Source organism: Balaenoptera physalus, assembly GCF_965194825.1.
Source record: "Balaenoptera physalus genome assembly, chromosome: 5".
NCBI classification, from domain to species: Eukaryota; Metazoa; Chordata; class Mammalia; order Artiodactyla; family Balaenopteridae; genus Balaenoptera; species Balaenoptera physalus.
Genome location: NC_138884.1, coordinates 29,101,095 through 29,123,213, shown reverse-complemented (window position 1 = coordinate 29,123,213; position 22,119 = coordinate 29,101,095). Strand labels below are relative to the sequence as shown.

Here is a 22,119-nt window from a genome sequence, read left to right as displayed (position 1 = left end):
ACCACATCTTCTTTATCCATTCATCTACCAATGAGCCTTGGTGTGCTTATATCTTTTTGAATTAGTGTTCTTTTTTTCCCCTTTAGAAAATACCCAGAAGTGGCATTGCTGGATGATATGGTAGTCCCTTCCTTCCTTCCTCCCTGCCTCCCTCCCTCCCTTCCTTCCTTCCTTCCTTTCCTTATTGGAACGTCCAAAATATTTTCTATAGTTTCTGTAGTGCCTGTGTCGATTTACATTGCATCAACAGTGCATTAGGTTTACTTTTTCTCCACATTCTTGCAAACATTTGATATTATTTGTTGTCTTTTTCACCACAGCCATTCTGACCAGTGTGAGGTGATAGCTCACTGTGGTTTTGATTTGCATTTCCCTCAAGATTAATGATGTTGAGCACCTTTCCATGTGCCTGTTGGCCATCTGTATGTGTTCACTGGAAAAATGTCTATTCAGGTCCTCTGCCCATTTTTTAATTCAATTGTTTGTTTTTTTGGTGTTGAGTTGTATGAGTTGTTTATATATTTTGGATATTAACCCCTTATCAGAAATATCATTCACAAAGGTCTTCTCCCATTCAGTAGGTTTCCATTTCATTTTGTCGATAGTTTCCTTCACTGTGCAAAAGATTTTTAGTTTGGTGTAGTCCCATTTGTTTGTTTTTGGTTTTGTTTCCCTTGCCTGAGGAGACATATCCAAAAAATATTGCTAAGATCAGTGTTAAAGAGCATACTTCCTATGTTTTCTTCGAGGAGTTTTATGGTTTCAGGTCTTACATTTAAGTCTTTAATCCATTTTGAGTTTATTTTTGTATATGGTGTAAGAAAATGGCCTAGTTTCACTCTTTTTCATGTAGCTGTACAGTTTTCCCAAAACCATTTATTGAAGAGACTGTCTTTTCCCCATTGTATATTCTTGCCTCCATTTTCATAGATTAGCTATCATATAAGTGTGGGTTTATTTCTGGACTATTCTGTTCCATTGATCTATGTGTGTGTTTTTGTTCCAATACCATGTTGTTTTTATTACTATACTTTTGTTGTATGGTTTGAAATCAGGGAGTGTGATACCTCCAACTTTGTTCTTCTTTCTGAAATTGCTTTGGCTATTTAGGGTTTTTTGTGGTTCTATACAAGTTTTGAGATTATTTGTTCTAATTCTGTGAAAAATGCCATGGGTATTTTGATAAGGATTGCATTGAATCTGTACATTGCTTTGGGTAATACGGGCATTTTAACAATATTAATTCTTCCAATTAATGAGCATTATGTATCTTTCAATTTATCTGTGTCATCTTCAGTTTCTTTTTTCAATTTCTTATAGTTTTCAGATCTGCTTCTCACATTGGACCCTTTTGTTCTCTACTTCATGTAGCACAGGTAGGGTTTGCTGCATCTGAGTATCTTCTTTCTTTTTGATTTCGGTCCATGCATTTGTTTTTCTGTCATATTCCTCTGAATTTTTTAATAGAGGAGCTTCTGTTGTGAGAGCTATAAAGCCACCCATTTCTAGATGTACCAAAAGCATCTAATATTCACACAAATTTTATTTATCTTTACCTCCCTGAATGGCATAACAGTATTTCAGAGGTATTTTGTCATCTCATTAGACAACATCCAATATAGACCCAGATGAGCTCTAGCATCATCCTCCTTGTATTTTCTTTAGTATGTCTCCTCTAAATTGTTTCCTCTTTTGGAGTCATAGTTCATTAGTGTCTTGAACTTATCCCTTTAGGACAGTAATGTGCTGGTAAACTGGCTCTCTAAAAAACAAAACTAAACAAAAAGTCCTGAGTTTTAGTATTTGCCCATTTTCCAGATATAGATACTCCCATGACTGATTTCAAGCCACTATTGTGATATTACTAAATGCAGATCTGGGGGAGATGTGACTCACATGGGCTGGAGCAGCTGCTCCAGCATGGCACTACTTTAGGGAAACACAATACCAGCCTTCCATCTACAATTATGGAACCACGTTGAAACTAACCCAGTAACATTCTGAGTTTTTGACACTGATGTTTGTGTCTTTGCTGCTCAAACATAACCCTGATTTATGACATCGGGGTTTCTGGCTCTAGACAGATAGAACCATTGGGATTTTCAAGGTGTGATTTGCCTATTGCTCATATTATGAACTCTGCAAGAGCCTGTATCTCAATAGCTTTCTAGATCCCATCTCCCTTAGGAGAAGTCATTCTGGTCTATTTTTAGTTCTTGACCCTCTTCTTTTGGCCTCAGTATTTTGGGTCTCAATCAGTCCTTCCAATATGGAAACAACTAAAGTAAGAATGATAATGAGATAGTAATTTTAGGCACTGGCCTTGAATATAATAAATCCTCAAAAATGTTAACTGCTATGGTAAGATTTTTGTATAATTATTTTATCCTGCACTTCTAATCTACCATTTTAGCGGACAATATGTGGTATCTCCTAACGTCCATCCTTTTAAAGAAAGCAGCCTATCAGATTTAGTCTGTTTTTTTTTTTTTTAAGACACTAAGTCCTAAGTTGTCTTTGACAGACCGTAATCATGGGTTCACTGAGTCTCTAGCTGGCTCCTTGCCTTTGATATATTGAAAACAAGTGTTTTTATTTGCTTTGACATTCCTTGAAAGTTAATCTTGAAAGTTGTTTTTGGGGGAAAACGTTCTATTTCTAGACAATACTCCATCTGTAGGCTATTTTGAGGGCCTCCCTGTCATCCTCACTCTTGCGTGTCTGTCCACATTTTGAAAGATGATCTTTAATAGGGACACTTTATGGCATTTGACTGGTAGTATTTACCGCATGTGTGCAAAACTACTTGAAAGAGCAAAATTTCAAAGCTGTGTTATCTCCAAATTGATAGAGCTGGTTGAACTTTAAACAAATAAAAATATGTACCTTTTCCCTTACAATAGTATCATTGTTTCCCTTTATTATGCATGCCTATAGTTTTGAACCACAGCATGCATTTTTTCCTGGGTTTATAGTAAGGGATTTGGTAGGCAGTCACGGGGATTCTTGTAGGCTATTGACTTTCTCTATTTTAATTTAAAATGATTTCTCAACTAATACCGACATATTGCCACCATATGTCTTTTTCTCTAATATTTAACTGTTTCTTTTGTTTCCTCACTCTCATGAGGGTACTCAAAGTAATGTTATTGTGATGATTATTACTTTGGGGCTCACTCAGTCTTCTTTTTTACTACTTCCTACACACTAGGCCACACAAAATAGAATGCTCCTTTCTTGAAAAGTTTTAACTACTTTTTCTAAGAAATAGATCCCAATCCTCTCTAAACTTTCCAGTGCTAAATCATAGGCCTATCTGTTGATGTTTGGGTAGTCAAAATCGATGACCTCATTGTGTTTTTGTCTGAAATTTGATTTAACAGTTTTACCATAGATTTAACAGAATCAGTCATCTATTTTTCTGAAAGCTGATGAAATCAAATCATCTGGTAGCTTTTTCAAAATGCAAAATACCCCAATTTTATTGACTGAGACTCTTGAATCACCAAGTAATTCTGGTATGCAACATGCTTAAATACCACTTGTTTAATGTGTAAATCTGTTGACTTTTTCAGTTATTCACTCAATAACAGTTTAATTTCTTACTACATATAAGGAGATATGATAGTGTAAAGGGTCAAAAAAAGTAGATTCAGCCATAAAAAGAATGAAATAATGCCATTTGCAGCAACATGGATGGACCCATACATCATCATACTAAGTGAAGTAAGTCAGACAGAGAAAGATAAATATCATATAATATCGTTTATATGTAGAATCTAAAAAAAATTTAAAAGATACAAATTAAGTTATTTCCAAGACAGAAAGAGACTCACAGACACTGAAAACAAACAAACTTATGGTTACCAAAGGGGAAAGGGGGGCGGGGGGGTGGGATAAATTAGGAGGTTGGGATTAACATACACACACTGCTTACATAAAATAGATAACCAACAAGGATCTACTGTATAGCACAGGGAACTCTACTCAGTATTTTGCAATAACCTACAAGGGAAGAGAATCTGAAGAAATATATGTACATGTACTTTTTAGAGAAAAAAATAAAAACTTTATCAGACTTTGTTACACTTATTTTACAGTTTAGTATTGCTTTTACTTTAAATGATGTAAGGTGGGAGATGGGAACAGTAATGTTTTTGAAGTTCAGGACCTTTAAGGGTCTTAATCTGGCTGACCCTGCTTTAAGGAAAATGGGGTGATTGCTTTACACTGACAAAGTAAGGGACTGTACCTCCCCTATCTGCCCCCCAAATCCCTGGCAACTTTATCTCTGTACCATGGTATAAAGTACTAGTCTAAAAGATGGCGGTTCAGTTATGTGTGTGTGTGTGTGTGTGTGTGTGTGTGTGTATGTGTATATATATATATATATATATATATATATATATATATATATATATATGTATGTATATGTATATAACTGAATTGCTGTGCTGTGCTCCTGAAACTAACACTATATTGTAAATCAATTTTACTTCAATTAAAATAAATAAATAAAATAAAACATTTACAGCTAAAAAAAAGTAGATTCATATAACAACATGCAAATAACCACATAATAAGCCGCCATTACATAAATAATATGGAATTCCAAGGGAGGGATAACATTTTTCCTGGCATGTATATGGCATACATAGGAGCAGGCTTTTTTGGGTTGGTGAAGTCCCAGTGGGTAGCAACCTGATGAAAGCTGCCTTCAGACAGGAAATTTGCAGAGGCCACAGAACAAAAGCCACTGTGGAAATGGTTGAGACAAAAACTCATGTAGAGAACTAGTAAAGAAGAAGGCTGGAAAGGGGCTAATCATAAAATGTTCTGAATAGCAGCCTGAGGAGCACTTTTATTTCATTATACCATTTAATACGTCTATTATATGACTATGAAAATAACAATCCTAAAAATTCTCTTTTCTGATATGACTTTTGCCTCAAAGATATTTCTGACACTTCTCATCCAGAACTACATTTCTCCTGGAACCCTGTTGTCTATCCTTTCAGAAGTGCTTGCAGCTTATAATGACCATATTCTGATTATCCTCACCTTCATCTATCTGTGATGCCAATTTTACCAAAGCCCTTAATTCCAAATCATTCATCTTATCTCTCAATACTTAATTATTTAGGCTCTGGCATTGGTATAGACAAATGTATGCAAACTGCCTTGGACTAATTGAGACTCACAAAATCTTCAATTATACTCAACTGTGATGGAGATGGCCAGCTGTCCATCAGAGATCCTGATTCCCTTGCAAGGTGTAGAATTATAGCTGCTCAGGCCACCTTGCCCTCAGGAGTATTATGTGACAGTCCAGACCTGCTCATAAAGGGCTCTCATGTGATCCCCATTCTCTCTTTTCCCTAGTCTCCCTGCTGGAATTCCATAGTCAGGGTGACTAAGCCACTTGCTTGAAAGATGGTGAGGTCTCCCTTAGCCTGGGTTCCTGAAGGACTTTATAAAACAGAACTCCTTAACTGTCCCCCTCAGCCAAAATTTGGATCAATGAGTCAGTAACTTTTTTTTTAATTGACATCTAGTTGATTTATAATATTGTGTTAGTTTCAGGTGTATAGCATAGTGATTCAGTATCTTTGCAAATTATATTCCATTTTAGGTTATTACAAGATAACAGGTATGATTCCCTTTGCTATACAGTGTATCCTTGTTGCTTATCTATTTTATATGTAGTAGTTTGTATCTGTTAATCCCATACCCCTAATTTATCCCTCACCCCCCACCCCGTTCCCTCTCCCCTTTGGTAACCACAAGTTTGTTTTCTATATCTATGAGTCTGTTTCTGTTTTGTATATACATTCATTTGTATTATTTTTTAGATTCCATATGTAAGTGATATTGTATAGTATTTGTCCTCCTCTGCCTGACTTACTTCACTAAGCACAGTATTCTCTAAGTCCATCCACGTTGCTGCAGAATGGCAGTATTTCATTATTTTTTTAAGGCTGAATAACATTCCATTAGTTACGGCTGAATAATATGGTAATATATATCACATCTTCTTAATCCAGTCATCTGTTGATGGTGTCAAAGAACACAAAAAAAAGCATACCTGATGGTGATCAGATGGGTAACTAATGATGGTGTACTTTTGATTTCAGTCACGCTTAATACTTCTGTTCGTTGGTTAAAAGGAAATCTTAAATACGAATGCAATGACATTGCTCAATAGTTTTATTTTAAATTTACTTAATCAGATAATGACTTAGGGATCTAATTCTTTATTAGAAATCCAGTCATCAAATGTTAAGAATCTAAATTATCCCTCAAGGGATGGAGGAACCTGGATTTTATAAAGTACATAGTATTTATTAGCAGAAGCAGGACTTAGAATCTATTTTGCCAGATTCCTAGTTTTGTACAGTTTTCACTATTTCATTTCAGCTAGCTGCTTCAAGAAAAACAAAGTAGAATGGTTTTCCTTGCCAAAACACTCACATATGAATTTTGTATTGGGTTCCAAATTTCTTTTAAAACAATGGCCCCGTACCACTTTGTTTTCCTCTGATGGGAGTCAAAGAAACGATGAGTTTGTGATCTGAAGAGAAAGAAAAAGAGACAGTCTCTCTGATCTAGCAATTCACATCTCTGCTTTGGAGCAACAGGTTACCCAGGGGAATGATAGACTGATACAGAATCAAAGTATCAAGTGTGTGCAGTAGATATAAAAGTCTTTTGGGTTGGGTTGCTATGCAATGATTCCAAGGCATCGATATTGCATATCTAAGATGGGACCATAAGGAATTCTCAGATGTTGAAGATGCATTCAGGGAAAAAAGAGAAAGTTTCTGGAATAAATACATTTTGACTCAGTATTAAAGAAGAACTTTCTAATAGTCAAAGATATCAAGAGATAGAATGTCTGATTTTCTTCCTGAGAGAGGGAACTACTAAGCTCAGTATCACTGATTGTGATAACTTGGTCAGGGTGGGTGGGGTAGAGGTGATTCAGATGACAGATGGGTGATAGGACTACATGACATTTTCTCCACAGTGATCTTTGCAGTCCCTTTCTAGCTTGAGATTCTGAGATATGCATGTAAAATTTGTCATTTAAGGCTGTTAACTGCCGATGATATGTTAATTGGTCAGATTTTCTTCTTTTTCTTAACCCATCATCTTCCCTTTAATAAGTAATACATGCTTTTTCAAAATATTTGAGGATTCCTACAAAGTTGAAAAAAAGTGAAATTTCACTGTAGTTTTGTCATCTGTATAATCCGGTTTCGTAGCTGCAAACACAGAATAGACGCTAGCTAGTTTAAGAGAAAAGGAGTTAATCTGAAAACATTAGGTAAGGCCGACTTTTCTATCAGGGACCCAGTAGGCACAGTGCCAGTGACCTACAATGCTTTTATGGGCCCATGAAAATGTCTTAATTTCTTTTAAAATCTGAAGGAAAAAGAAGAATTTTTAGGTTGGAAGAATTTTTATTATATGATACTGTATCTATCTTTATACCAACATAGTCATAAACTATGATTATATATACATGTACATATATAAAGGGGTGTGTGTGTGTGTGTGTGTGTGTGTGTGTGTGTGTGTGATGGAGGAAAAGGCAGATGAAGGCACAAGTGCACAGGACCCACTGTAGTCTTAAAGAACATTGGCTCGGGCTTAGAGGCTACCCACTCAGGAGCTCTCAGCCCAGTCAAATACACATGAGCACTGACCGCTCCAGGACAAACCCCTGATTCCTGCCCCTGGCACAGGCTCCACTGCCCTCACGTGAGCCTGATGGTAGATCCTCTGCCCCCACTGCCTCTGAAGGCTGGCAGAGATGTCAGCTCCCAGATGGATTCAGTGAGGCATGTGCTTCTAAACTGAAGACCTTCATGTGCCCAAAGTATAGTTGATATCTCTAATTCGAAAAGATACATGAGCTCCATGTTCCTCATTGCAGCACTATGTACAGTAGCCAAGACATGGAAGCAACCTAAGTGTCCATCAATAGACAAATGGATAAAGAAATGTGGTACATATATACAATGGAATATTACTCAGCCATAAAAAGAATGAATTAAGGCCATTTACAGCAGCATGGATGGATATAGAGATCATCATACTAAGTGAAGTAAGCCAGACAGAGAAAGACGAATATCATGATATCACTTATGTGTGGAATCTAAAATATGATACAAACAAACTTATTTACAAAACAGAAACAGACTCACAGGCATAGAGAACAGACTTGTGGTTGCCAAGGGGAGGGGAAGTGGGGGAGGGATGGATTGGGGGTTTTGGATTAACAGATACACACTGCTATATATAAAATAGATAAAAAAGGACCTACTGTTATAGCTCAGGAAACTATATTCAATATCTTGTAATAAACTGTAATGTAAAAGAATATGAAAAATATATATATATATAGTACATATTTGAATAACTCTGCTGTACACCAGAAACTAACACAACATTGTAAATTAACTATACTTCAATTAAAAATAAATAAATAAATAAATTGGTTGAAGCCTTGTACAAGGGTATGTCATCAGAAAAGCCTTGGTCACAGGCTTTCACTCAAGCATTCTCACCATGTATCTATCCATTCATGGATAATTTAGACTCTTCACATGTAAGGAAGACTGAGAAGTGGATTTTGGGCATCCGTCGTTGTGATGTGTAAACATGGAATGTGGAAATTTCCCAAATGTAGGAGAGGTGTTCCAAAGGTAGTGAACAGCCAAATCCACCACACAATAATTGCTGCCAGTGCATTGAAATATTAGCATCTGGACTTTCTGGTGTGCATATGCTTTATTTTTGTTTAATAGTTCAAATAAAAGCTATGTCTGTGATTACTGAATATGTGTTATGTAATAGGTGCTATTAACACTATTTGAATTATCTAATTTGATTTTAATTAAAAAGAACAGCCTTTTAAATAGGCAATATTGTTACTACTCTTCCATTTTATAAATGAGGAACCTGAGACTTGAAGAGGCTAAGTAAGGTGTTCATGGAGCTACAGTTAATGAAGGTGGGATTTTATGCTGAGTCATACCTGCTATACTACACCTGTTATATAAGAGATATACAACTTTAAAACCTGCTTTTTACTTTTAATATTTTGGCATAAGCTTTTCTAAACCTGGATTCTAAATTCTTCTTTTTAATAGTGACATAGTATTACACCAAATTAATGTAACACAATATTGTCAAAGAGTCCTCTATATTTGACTATTTAGGCTATTTCTAGATTTGTCCTATTGTGGTAATTCTTTATGTATACACTTTTCTTTTTTCTCTATTTGGGTTTACTTCCCTAGATAAAAACTCAGAATTAGAATTACTAGGTCAAAGGGTATGAAAACATATTTTTGAGACACCAGCCACACTTTTATTTATTTTAATGATGAAAAAACAAACCTGTTAGTTCATCTGTTCAACATTCAGAACGTTTATTGCATGCCTCCTTTGGACTGGGCATGGTACCTGTAATACCATGATGAATATTTGATGGTCTTACCTAAAGGGTATTATGGTTCAGTGGGTGTTAAAATAGAGTGTGTCCGAAATGAGCATCTTGTATGAATTATATATGGTAAGAATGCTTCCTAGATTTTCTGCAACAAGGTAGGAATATTTTTAGAGTTCTTAGGGGTTATAGGAAAGTGGCATTCAAAGTAATTTCAAAATGGCAACAAGGATGAACGTTTTCTCTTCTTTGCCAGTTTGTTAGATGAAATATTATAGGTCGTTGTTTTAATGGTTATTTCCTTGAGTACTAATGAGGCTGAACATTTTTTCCATGTGTTCGTTAATGAGTTGTTTCTTCATTTTGAAGTACCCTTTGGTATTTTGGTATTTAGTATTTATATAAAACAGATTTTGGTGTATTGCATTTGTTGCGAACAATTTCACATCTGCTTTGCTTTTTAACTTTTTTTAAACTTAGGGAAATTTTTTACATAGTCCAATCTACCTGACATTTTCTTTCTAATTTCTTTTAGCACTTATATACTTCAGAAGTAGACTTGCCCTCTCCAAAGAGGCATGTAAATAATCAATTCCACTTTTATTCATTTCTTTATGTTACATTTCATTTGTATTTAATTCCATAATATAGCTGCAATTTATATCTATGTCTAATGGGATCTATTAGATTTTATTCTAAAAAGATAAGCAATTATCTCAACATTATTTATTGAACAGTTTCTTTCTCATTAATTGGTGGTGCTCATTTTGTCATACACTGAATTTAGATTCCCTTTCTATATGAATTCATAAAGTCCTATGCCCATTTGTCTCCATTTCTATCATAATGAAAATAGCTATTTTTTTCCCCATCAATCTTTCTGAGGGCAGGAGTTGTGTTTTCCCTTTAATAACTAGCATAGTGCTTGGCATATGACAGGCATTATATATATGTTGAATGAATGCATAAAATAGAATGTTTCTGGGATACCTATATTTTCCCACTATTCTGTATGTCAGTTTCTATGCCAGTTCTGCTCTATGTTAAATGTTGTGTCACAACAATATATTTTATCATTAGGTAGAACAAAGCATCTCATTAATATTTATATTCAGAATTTTCTTTATGATCTATACTTTTTTTGTTTTTATAAATTTATTTATTTTATTTATTTTTGTCTGTGTTGGGTCTTTGTTGCTTCACGCGGGCTTTCTCTAGTTGCGGCGAGCAGGGGCTACTCTGTTGCGGTGCATGGGCTTCTTATTGCGGTGGCTTCTCTTCTTGTGGAACATGGGCTCTAGGTGCATGGGCTTCAGTAGTTGTGGCACGCAGGCTCAGAAGTTGTGGCTCGTGGGCTCTAGAGTGCAAGCTCAGTAGTTGCAGCACACAGCCTTAGTTGCTCCACGGCATGTGGGATATTCCTGGACCAGGGCTCGAACCTGTGTCCCCTGCGTTGGCAGGTGGATTCTTAACCACTGCACCACCAGGGAAGTCCCATGACTCTTTTGTCACATTAACTTTAGAAAGTTTTAACAGAATCTAAAATTATCCGTACTAGAATTTTGATTGGAATTATGCTAAAAATACAAATTAATTTGGGAAGAAGCAAAGATTATGTTATTCATAAGTACTTTATTGATTTTGTTGTTACTGCTGTAGTGTGTCAGGATTATTGATGCTATTGGGAGCTGCATTTATTTATTTAAAAAATTGTACTTTTTGTTTATTTACTTTTTGTTATTATATAGAAAAATTATTGTTACAAATTTATCTTGCATCCTGAAACTTTTCTTGAACCATTTTATTAATTCTTACAGAAAAATTTTTGTACGTTTTTAGTTGATGTGAAGATCTTCAACACTTGAGAATAATCTCATTGTCAGCTAAATTCTATTTTGTTTTTACAATAAGGGATGGAAATTGAAGAACAAAAGTAAGATTTAAAAAACCTGCTTTTGGAGATAGGATTAAATTTTTACATCTATTTTAGAGATAGATATTATAATAGATTCTGGTAATTATTTACATATATATATATATATATATATATATATATATATATATATATATATATATAAATGGGAAACAGGTTTTAACTGCTGGATCTTTCAGGGGACAAATATTTGAGTTTTTCAGAACTGATGAGGACCTCCTTATACAATTTCCTGACATACATGTTATTATCTCTTCCTGGTCTTTTCTAAACTCCACCCCGCTTAGCTCCTGCCTTTGGCATAATATCCCCAAACCTCTCATGGATGGGGGCTCTTGATCTGGAATTACCAGGCTGTCTGGGATCAACAACAAGGTATCTCAAGCCCAGCTTTCTTTCATGCGGCAACATGGAAAAGGCAAATATCCAGCTCTGACTTTGGCTATGTCCCCATCACACCAGGACTCCTGGGTAGAGGGAAAATGTGAGTTATGAGAGCCCCATTTAAGGTCACAAGAGAATGGATATAGGAAACAAAGAAGCATAAGGTGGAGCCCAATAGAGTCTATTCCATTTTTTAAATATTGCATATTTTATTCCTAATCAATAACGTTCAATTTAGTTGAACATCTAGAAGTTGTCTAAGATAGAATTTTCTATTTTCTAAAGAAAACTTTTGTGTCCTAATTAAGGCAAATATTTTATTTGATCATTTATTGTGAAGGTAATGATAAGTGTTAAATAAGGCTTTTGTTTGCATTAACTCTGTGGGATATTTATTTAAGGCTACCAACACTTTGGTGGGTTTGGGTAAATATTGGTTCTTGCTACATGATGGGAGCTGACAAATAATAACACAATGGGGACAATACAAGTATGAAAGACCCAGGCTCACATAACACCGTTGATCCTTCTGCATCATAAAATTTTATCCTTTAGACTTGCACAGTTATCCAGTTTACATTCCATGTATTACATCATCACTGTGTCATGGGTTGACCTTCCTCTACATGCTTTACTTGTATTTTTGGAAGTTATTTTAAGGGCTTGTTTGGACGCTCTGAGACTACATTGGCCTCTGGATATCCACATTGCAAGATAGACTCATTACTTTTGCAGATGTCATGACACCTCAAAATATCAAGAGATGTGCAGTCTGTTTTGGTGATAGGAACAAGACACTCTAATCCACTATGAGTACAACAGAGTCCAATGCTTAGTTTGGGGTGGATTAAAAAAGATAAGATAATGAATTACAGTTTTGTTCAAGTGTTAGAATAAGCCTAATGAGTAAAGCTACTTCAGACACCTAATGATGAACTAGACCAAAGTGTTTTTTGCAGAGTCTACCTGAAAAAAGCTTAATATAGCAAACTTATGACTTTTTTACATAACTGGCATATTATTTTTATCTGTTGTGTTTAGAAATCAGTGGATGGTTTACATTTTCTTTAGTAGCAACTGATTAGTCTCATACTTTCTCCTATTATGAAACTATTTTTTCCAACACTTAAAGGCAACTCTGGATCTATCAGACTCAAAAATTATAAATCTTCAGAAAAATTGTGATAAGGTGTTATTTTTTTCTCCAAATTAAATAAAACCTGGTGTTTGATTTAAAGCTGACTGTAGTTTTCATCCTCCTGTATTAAAAACCATGTAGTTTGGGAAGAAATATATGAGAATGTGAGTGAGAAAATCTTACGTCACATCTGCATTGTTGACATGACTGGAAGAAAGTTTTGAATTAAGTACAGCAGTTAAAGAACAAGTTGAACCCAATAAAAGTTATTGCTCTCTTTTTGACAGATAAAATGAAATCTTGGTAATTGATAGTATATTTACAATTGGAAAATTATCATTCCTGATAATAAAATAGGAAAAAGAACCAAGTGGCACTTTTGGATACATCTGTTGAATGATACATAATAAATATTTTGATAAGCCACATGTCATAGTTGTAAAATGCCCAAACCAGATCACTGGGTTCAAATTTAAATAGTGACACTTAAACTAGCTGTGGAATTCTGAGTTGCCTCACCTTTCTTTGCCAATTCCTCTGTCTATAAATATGGATACTAATAATAGTACCTACCTCATAGGGTGGTTTTGTTGGGGGTCACCAAGGCCACCCTGAGTGTCAACGATTTGCTAGAAGGGTTCCCAAGATTCAGAAAAGCTGTTATACTCACAGTCATGGATTCTTACAGTGAAAGGATACAGATTAGAATCAGCAAAGGGAAAGGACACATGAGGCAAAGTCCAGCTGCCACCTTCCAGATGTCCCTTCCCAGTGGAGTCACATGGGGGTGCCCTTAATTCTCTCCGCAACAGTGTGTGACGTCATGTGTGGAGCGTGGTCAACCAGAGAAGCTCAACTGAGCTCTGGTCCCTAGAATTTGATTAGGTATCAGTCACAGAAGCCTGCAGCACCAGATGACTGACCTCAGCTATTCAGACCTCAGCCTCCCCTCCCCCAAGCAAAAACAGGTGTTCACCATAAGTGTATCTGATCCACTTGGAACAGCAGAAGCCTCTAGCATATACACAAACTCTCTTATCAGTCAGACTGTTCGAAGAGCTCAGAGGTTATCTCTTCCAGGAACTGGCCTAAGGCCAATTCTGAAGGAGGGCCTTTCTTTGGAATGTGTAGCATTTGAGGAACTTATGCCTGCTGAGCTAACCCTTGCCTGCCCAGTGGTTATGAGGAATAAATGAGTTAATCAATTAACTTAGAATAGTGCCTGGCTCATGTAAGCAAATAAATAACGGTCAGCTAGAGTTCCTTCTTGTGGACCTCTGTGAGCTGAAGGAAGCAGTTTAGTTTGGGATACAAACAAGAAATCGCTATATTCCGTGGATCTTGTGATCATGACATAAGTCCTCAAGTTTGGGATAATGGGCATTACGAGCAAATTAAATATTTTAGCGAGCAGTGTTTTAAAAACGAGGAGTTCCCAGTGAAACACCAAATCCTCACGTTTTGTCTTTTTGTTCTTTACAGAGCTCTGAAATCAGCAAGGCAGTAATCAAAGAGCAGAACTGTTTGAGGAATCCAACAAGAAAGCAGGTACAAGAGTGGTTCTCAATAATTAACCCATAATATTCATTTAGATTGATGATTAAGTCAAACTTACAGGCCCTATTATTAAAAATATTTTACAGAAAAGCCAGCTTCGTGTCTTAGAATGTGTGTGACTGCATATTGCAGATGGCTGACCATATCCTAAAGAGGAACTGATTTCTATGTATACTTTACATCAATTCTGAAGGTTTTAGTTAGGCCAGGCCTAGGTAGACATGTAAAGGAATGAACTAATTATTATTATATATTATTAAATCAACACATATTCATTAAAGGCCTGCTATATGGCAAACACTCATCTATGAGGTATTTGGTGATTTTATAGACTTGGACCAAACAGGCATGGTCCAGTCCCACCCTCATGGTGCTTACAATCCAGTGAAAGTGATGTGAAATAAATAAGCAATATCAATATGTGAATAAAAATTGTGATAAATGCTATGAAGAGAAATTGCAGAGTTCTGTAGGAGCAGATATTGGGAAATAAGGGAGGAATCTACTGTAGATGGACTAGACAGAGGTGTTTCTTTGGAAGATGATGTTTCAACTAAGAGCTGAAGTGTAAGGAAAAGAGTCCCAGGCAGATGGAACAGCAGTGAATAAAGAACGTAACTGAAAAAAAAGAATAAAGTGGCTGTAGCAAAGTCACAGAGGTGGAGACAAGGATAAGATGAAGCTGGGTTGAAAATGGGATGAACATGAATATGGTAACCGGCCCGGTCCCATAGGGCCTTAATGGCTCAGGTAAAGTGTCTTCAGACCAGCTCTGCTTGGCCACTTTCTGCCCTTGGCATTTCTGTGCTATGTCACTTGGTGTTCTCTGCTGGTCCCCTGAATATAGAAGCTTTCAAATCTGCCGCCCAACCCTACGCTTCTACATCTCCTGCCAAAGTACAGTGTAAAGGGCTTATGACTGTGCAAAGAGGTTCTCAATGTGTCCAAATACTAGTTCCATAATATGTTCTGTATTAAATGGTTTGGGGTCAAGAAGGTTTGACAATTTCTGAATACTGTACCACTCTCAGGAGCTTGAAATACACATTAACATGTTATAGTTTCTGGGAAGTTCTGTAGTACAGACAGATGTGTATGTGTTTTGTGTGTGTGTGTACCGTTATTGAACTTAATACTTAACCAGTATTTCCAGGTTTACCTTAGAAAATGTTTCAGAATTTTCTCTCTTAGAAATATGTATTTTAAGGGGTTCCTTATACTCCTGAGGCTGGCCTGCATTTAGGTCACTTGACCTATTTTATGGCTATGCACATTAAATTATGTTTGATAATTTTCTAGAATCTGGATAATTCAAGCCAGAAAAAAAAATTAATAAATAAATGTTTGCTTCAGTGGTTTAGCTTTTTAAGGCATTAGATTTTTCTTGACCTGAATTATATGGTTAACTGCTTTAAATCCTGATTATACTTTGCATGTGAAAATACTGCCTTATGTACCAGTAACGAGCACTGGAGTAAGAGCTTACTAAGTAATTTTCAGTGTTAGTGTTAGTAATATTTGTTTTCTTAAATCAAACAAAGGAAAACCACAAAAAATACTGCCTGCCTCTTAGCTGCTCTGAATCTTATGCTTATTCTTTTTGATTTGTAAAATTCACCTAAGCTTTAAAAGTCTGAAAGTGAGGAAGATGACTTGGGGTAGTACCTACTTTAGCACCTAAAGAAATGATTTGATTTCATATAAAATGTGGAGATTGTCTATTTGCAGCAATAAAAGTTTCAAGGACTCAGAGCGTGAGAGTTAAACTAAGATTATCCCAGAAGAGAGGTTCTCAGCATCTGTGTTGGAAAGGATGTTGACTTTTTTAGATCAATTCAGTATCTCTCAATTCAGTTAACTATTATTAAAAATAAGAAAAAAATCATGAAAAATTCCCTAGTATTTCATAACTTAGAAAAAAAGCCTTGTTTCATCCCCAGAAAGACAAGAGACATCTGTCCCTTAATTACTACTCCTGCCATTTGCTTTGTACTAGAGATGTGTCTCAAATTTGGAAGCTAATTAGAAATCTTAATTGAAAATGGCTTAAAAAAAAAAGGAAAAGAAAGTAAAATGATCAACATGAAAACATAAAAGTAGGGAGGAAAATAGAAATGGTAATATTACAGCCAGATTGAATAATCACCTATCTTAAAATGAGTTGGTGCCTGGGGAACATATTTTGTGGCATGAAATGGAACTTTACTGTTTCCTCTTTCAGGAGGAATTTTCTCAACCAAATGACAAGTCTTTTAATTTCTATAAACTGTAATTTTCAGGGACTAGATTTTGCTCAGTGTAAAAACAATAGTTTTAAAGTTTTGAAGCTGAAGTTAAATCCCAGCTCCCTAACTTGTTCCCTGTTTGACCCTGGACAAATTTTCCAACTGTTCTCAATCTCCATTTACCCATCTTTAAAGTGAAATTTTAAAATCCTGTTTTGCAATGTGGTTTCTTTCTTATTTGTCTCTTGACTTATCCACTGACTAGACATATTCAGTTCTAGAAAGAAAGGAAAGAAGAGAAAAAGTCAAAAGGAAACAAAGCTAAATTTGAGAATATATATAAATGTCTAGCACAGAATACCAATACCATACATTCAGAAAGTGCTTGTTGATTCTGTGCCTTGGAGGCAAAGATTAGAAGGCAGATTCATTAATCCTTTTCCTTAAGCTATTTTTCTTTCTGGTGGGTATTTTGGATTCTGTTGTCCAGATTGTAAATCCCACTTAAAGGTATTAGTGACATATATTATTTCTGACTTAACAGTACTTTGCATGCTGGTTAGGCATGAGAGTTGCTCAATTCATATTTGTTTAATTTGAGTGAGGCTGTGAACTAACAGGGCAGGAAGTAGGTAACCCAGATTGTCCTATCTTCTGGCTTACAAACACCATGTCTAACATCTGAAGCAGAAGTGGTTATGCCTCCCTGTGAATGATTTCATTCAATGATAGTGTACCCACTTCCTGCTGCTGTTCCGTGCACTCTCCTCCCATCAGACTAGCTCATTTCCTGTTATTTATGCATATTGTACATTTGTGGCTTTAGGTCTTTGCTTGCACTGCCTCCACTTTCAATATTTTCTTCCTTGTTTTCTTTCATTCTCCCTCCCTTCTCCCCCCCGGCTTCCTTTTATCTATACCCATCTTTTTGATGTACATATCTCTTAAAGTCTGACCAAATATCACCTCCTCCATGAAGCAGTCACAGGTATCTGCTGAGATAATTCTCTTACCTCCTTCGATTTTTGTTTTGTTTTGTTTGTTTTGTGTTCAAGCACCGTTCCTTGTTCCCTGTCTAGAAAGTGACCCTGAACACAGAGCCAATGAGATCCCAGCCACAGAGTATGTTAATGGTTCTTTACTTCCATCCTCCACTCCATTTTCTTACCCTTTTACCAAAAATCTCATCAAAGGAGTAGCCCACTGGCAGTGTTTGCTGCTTGCTTGCACACTGGGGTCTGGGTTACTGGCGGTATGAATTTTTGCCATTGAACACCAGGCTGCAGTCACATCAGTTGTCTGAGCCTGGTTGGCTTTCTGAATCTCTCCTTAGTTTTGGCTGCTGTGTACCTTGCAGCTAGGAGCCTGGCTCTGCACCCAGTGGTCGAGGTGCCCTGATTCCCAGGACACCTGCCTGCATCTATTTCCCTGTGTCCTTACCTTACTCTGGGTATCCTTCCTTGATTTATGACTTGGATACACATGTGATGCTGAGAGTTGCCCCTCCACAGAAGCCCTTTCTACTGCTTCCTTATCCCCCACCCCAAACTCAAGAGTGCCCCTATTTATTGAGGCCCATTCATATCAAACTTAAGTTTATCACTTAAGTCTTGATAATTTGGACTCTTGGCTCCTGTAAGTCAATATTTGTTTCCCAGTTTATTCTTCTTACTCCTTTGGAATGGATTTCTTTTTGCTTCCATTTATGTCTCTGCATTCCTCCTGGTTGAATGGTTATTATCAGAGCATTCCAATTGTACCTCTCTAAGGCCATCTTCCACTTGTCTAGCCATGTTAATAGTAAATAGTATTAAAATTGATAATGCTAGTAATATTTATTGACCACATGCTATATTTTCTAATATCTTCTTTCGTTTCACTGTTTTAAAATTCGCACACAGTAAAATTCATACTTTTTGGTGTACAGTTCTAGAATTTTTGACAAATGTAAGCAGTCATGTACTCACTCCACAATCAAGATACAGAACAGTTACATCACCTATAATCTTCTCTTTTCTACACCTTTATGGTCAACCTCTCCTGCTCACTTCTAACCATTAGAAAGCACTGAACTGTTTTCTGTTTCTATACTTTGCCTTTTCCAGAATGCCGTGTAAATTGAATCATACAGAATGGAGCACTCTGAGTCTGGCTTCCTTCACTTACAATAATGTGCTTAAGATTCACCGAGTTTTGTGGGTGTCAGTGATTTATTCCTTTTTATTGCTGAGTAATATTCCATTGTATGGATTTGCTTTGGTGTGATTATCCATTTATTTTGATTTTGAGTTTTTAGTTTTAAAAAAACATGTTTTTCTGTGATCATGTTTTATTTCTCTTAAGTAAATAATCAGGAGCAAGATTGCTGGGTCATATGGTATGACCCAGGTTATGTTTAACTTTATATGAAACTGCCAGACTTTTTTCCAAAGTGGTTGTGCTATTTTGCCTTCCCACCAGCAATGGACAAGAATTCCAGTTGGTCCACATCCTTGTCAGAGATTGATATTGACAATTTAAAAAATGTTTAATTATACCATTCTAGTAGGCACATAATAATAGCTCATTACAGTTTTAATTTGTATTTTCCTAATGATATATAGATCAGTTTAGAAAATATTGATATCTTTACAATAATGAGCCTTTCAATCCATGAACATTGTATATATCTTCATTTGATTTTATCTTATTTTCTTTTATCAATGTTTTATAGATTTATAGCATACAGATTCTGTACATATTTTGTTTGATTTATTTCTAAATGTTTTTATGTTTTTTGGTACTATAATAAATGGTACTTTAAAAAACTTTATTTTTTCATTGGCAGTTTATAGACAACTGATTTTTGTATATTGCCCTTATATTGTGCAACTTTGATGAACTGATTATTTCTAGCTTTTTTGGTAGATATTTTTGGTTATTTTCTACATAGATAATCATGTTGTCTGCAAAGAGACAACATTAGTTGTTCCTTTCCAATCTGTATGTCTTGTATGTTTTTCTTGCCTTGTTGCATTGGTCATGACCTCCAGTATGATACTGAAGAGGAAAGATGAGAGTGGAAATTCTTACCTTATTCCTGACCTTAGCAGCAAAGTACTGAGTCTTTTATTATCCAGTTATGATGATAGCTGTGGCATTTTTGTAGATGGCCATTATCAAGATAAAGTACTTCCATTCTATTCCTAAATTGAGAGGGTTTGTTTGTTTGTTTGTTTGTTTTTAATTTTCTGGATGAGAGTTTTTATTTTCTGTACATTGAATTTTGTCAGTTATTTTTTCTGCATCTTTGAGATGATCATATGTTTTCATTTTTTATTCTGTTGATATAGTGAATTACATTGAGAGATTTTTGAATGTTGAACTAATTTTTCATTCCTAGATAAACCCCTCTGTATACTGGTTTATTCTAGAATAAACCCCTCTTATATACTTTTGAATTAGATTTGCTATAGCTAAGGTTTTGTTGATAATTTTTTTGTGAGTCTAAGTTCATGAGAGATATTGGTCTTTTCTTTTTTTCTTTACAGTGTCTTTGATTTTGCATTAGGTTAATGCTGGCCTCATAAAATGAGTTGGAAATTATTCCCCACTTTTGGTTTTCTCAAAGAGTTTGTGTAGATTTTTGTTATTTGTTCTTCAAATTTTTAGTACCATTCATCAGGAAAGTCATCTAGCCTGGAGTTTTATTTGCAGTTTTTAAATATGAATTCAAGTTTTGTAATAGCTACAGAGCTATTCAGGTTATACATTTCTGCTTGAGTGAGATTTGGTAGTTTTTGTTCAAGAAAGTGTTCAATTTTATCTAAGTTACACCTTTTTTTAAAATTGAAATGTAGTTTATTGGTAATTTATAGCTTCTGTCTTTTTTCTTGGTCAATCTGGCTAGAAGTGTATCAATTTTATTTATCTTTGCGAAGAAACAGCCTTTGGATTTATTGATTTTCTCAATTGTTTTAATTTTCAATCTCATTGATTTTGCTTTTATTTATATTATTCTCTTCCTTCTGCTTGCTTTGAGTTTAATGCACTCATTCTAGTTTTCTAAGATGGCAGCTTAAATCATAGATTTGAGACTTTTCTAATAGTTGCTTACTAAATTTCTGTAAGCACTACTTTAGTTGTTGCATTTGACAAATTTTGATATTATTTTTTACTTTCATAATTCAAATTATTTTCTAATTACTTTTGTGATGTCCTCTTTGGCCCAGTGGTTATATAGGAATGTGTTGCCTATTTCCCAAATATTTGTATTTTCAGATTTTTTTCTGTAATTAAATTCTAGTTTAATACTGTTATGTTCTGAAAACATGCTTATATGATTTAAATTCTTTTAAACCTGTCACAGTTTTATGGCCCATGTCAAAAAAATAAGGACTGCCTTCAGGTCAAAACTATAAGAAAACAGAGGGGAAATGAAAGCTTCACCCTCATGTGATTTAATTCTTCAAGTTATAGCTCCTTCTTACAATTTTCCTGCTTTTGTTTATTTATCAAAATGCTCAGGTACCTTGCTTTTTGTATCTACTTCTGATCAGCGGGACATATAGTATTCAGTTGCTTTGGTCCATTTCTGCTAGAAATGGAATACCTAAAAGTTTTGCATATGTTAATTTATTTACTTCTCTCCACAATTTGTTAGACAGGTATTACCATTTCACCAGTTTATGATGAGGTAACTAAGGAATAATACGGTTGAGTTAATTGCCCAAGGTCTCAAAGTGTCAGAGCCTAGGTAGTCTGGGTCCATAATAGCTCTCTTCACCACTTTGCTACAATGTCATTCATGCTAAATTACTGTTAATAGGGATTCAGATATGCATGCTAGACTAAAATAGAGTTAAATTATAAAAGATTCCAGAACACAGCAGCAAGAAATAGTCAAACAAAGACAGACTTACTAACTTGCCAGACAAAGGAAAAACAACTGGTGAAGAAATTCCCAGAGTAGTTCACTAAAGGGAAAAGACCCAGGGAGTATTAAGTGCTACAATGTTACGGGGTGGGAGATAGAGGGGTGTGGGGAGTAGAGGGGTGGAGAAAGAGGGAGAGAAGCATGCAGAGTTGGATGTTATGTTGGTTATGCTATTTAAGGATTGAAAATTAGTACTTTGGCAAAGACAGAATATAAAAGGAAATTTTTCTATTTACAAAATTACATTCTGTATAGTAGATGCTCAATAAATACATGTCACATGAACTAATGATTATGGTATTTCCTTTCCTTACTTTTCCTTACATGTGTGATCAAAACAATCCTAAAAGTTGGAGAACTTCATCCTGAGATTGAGAAGATGGGGAAGGAAAATGTTTTATTCAGTATTCAGGCATAAATTAATGACATACTTTTCACATAAAATCTGAGCTTAAATACCATACTGCCTCAGTAATAATCCTTCATTTACTCCAGCTAATCACAGAAGAT

The 22,119-nt window shown here is 35.4% G+C and overlaps 1 protein-coding gene across 9 annotated transcripts in view; it reads left to right on the top strand.

Annotated features, from left to right (window-relative positions):
* Positions 1-22,119, top strand: part of INPP4B (inositol polyphosphate-4-phosphatase type II B) — a 750,879-nt gene that overhangs the window by 347,342 nt on the left and 381,418 nt on the right. For all 9 annotated transcript variants that reach the window (XM_082463351.1, XM_082463352.1, XM_082463345.1 and 6 more), the window contains one exon: positions 14,395-14,460. The gene's annotated coding sequence lies outside the window, so the exon portion shown is untranslated. The remainder of the gene's footprint in view (positions 1-14,394; positions 14,461-22,119) is intronic.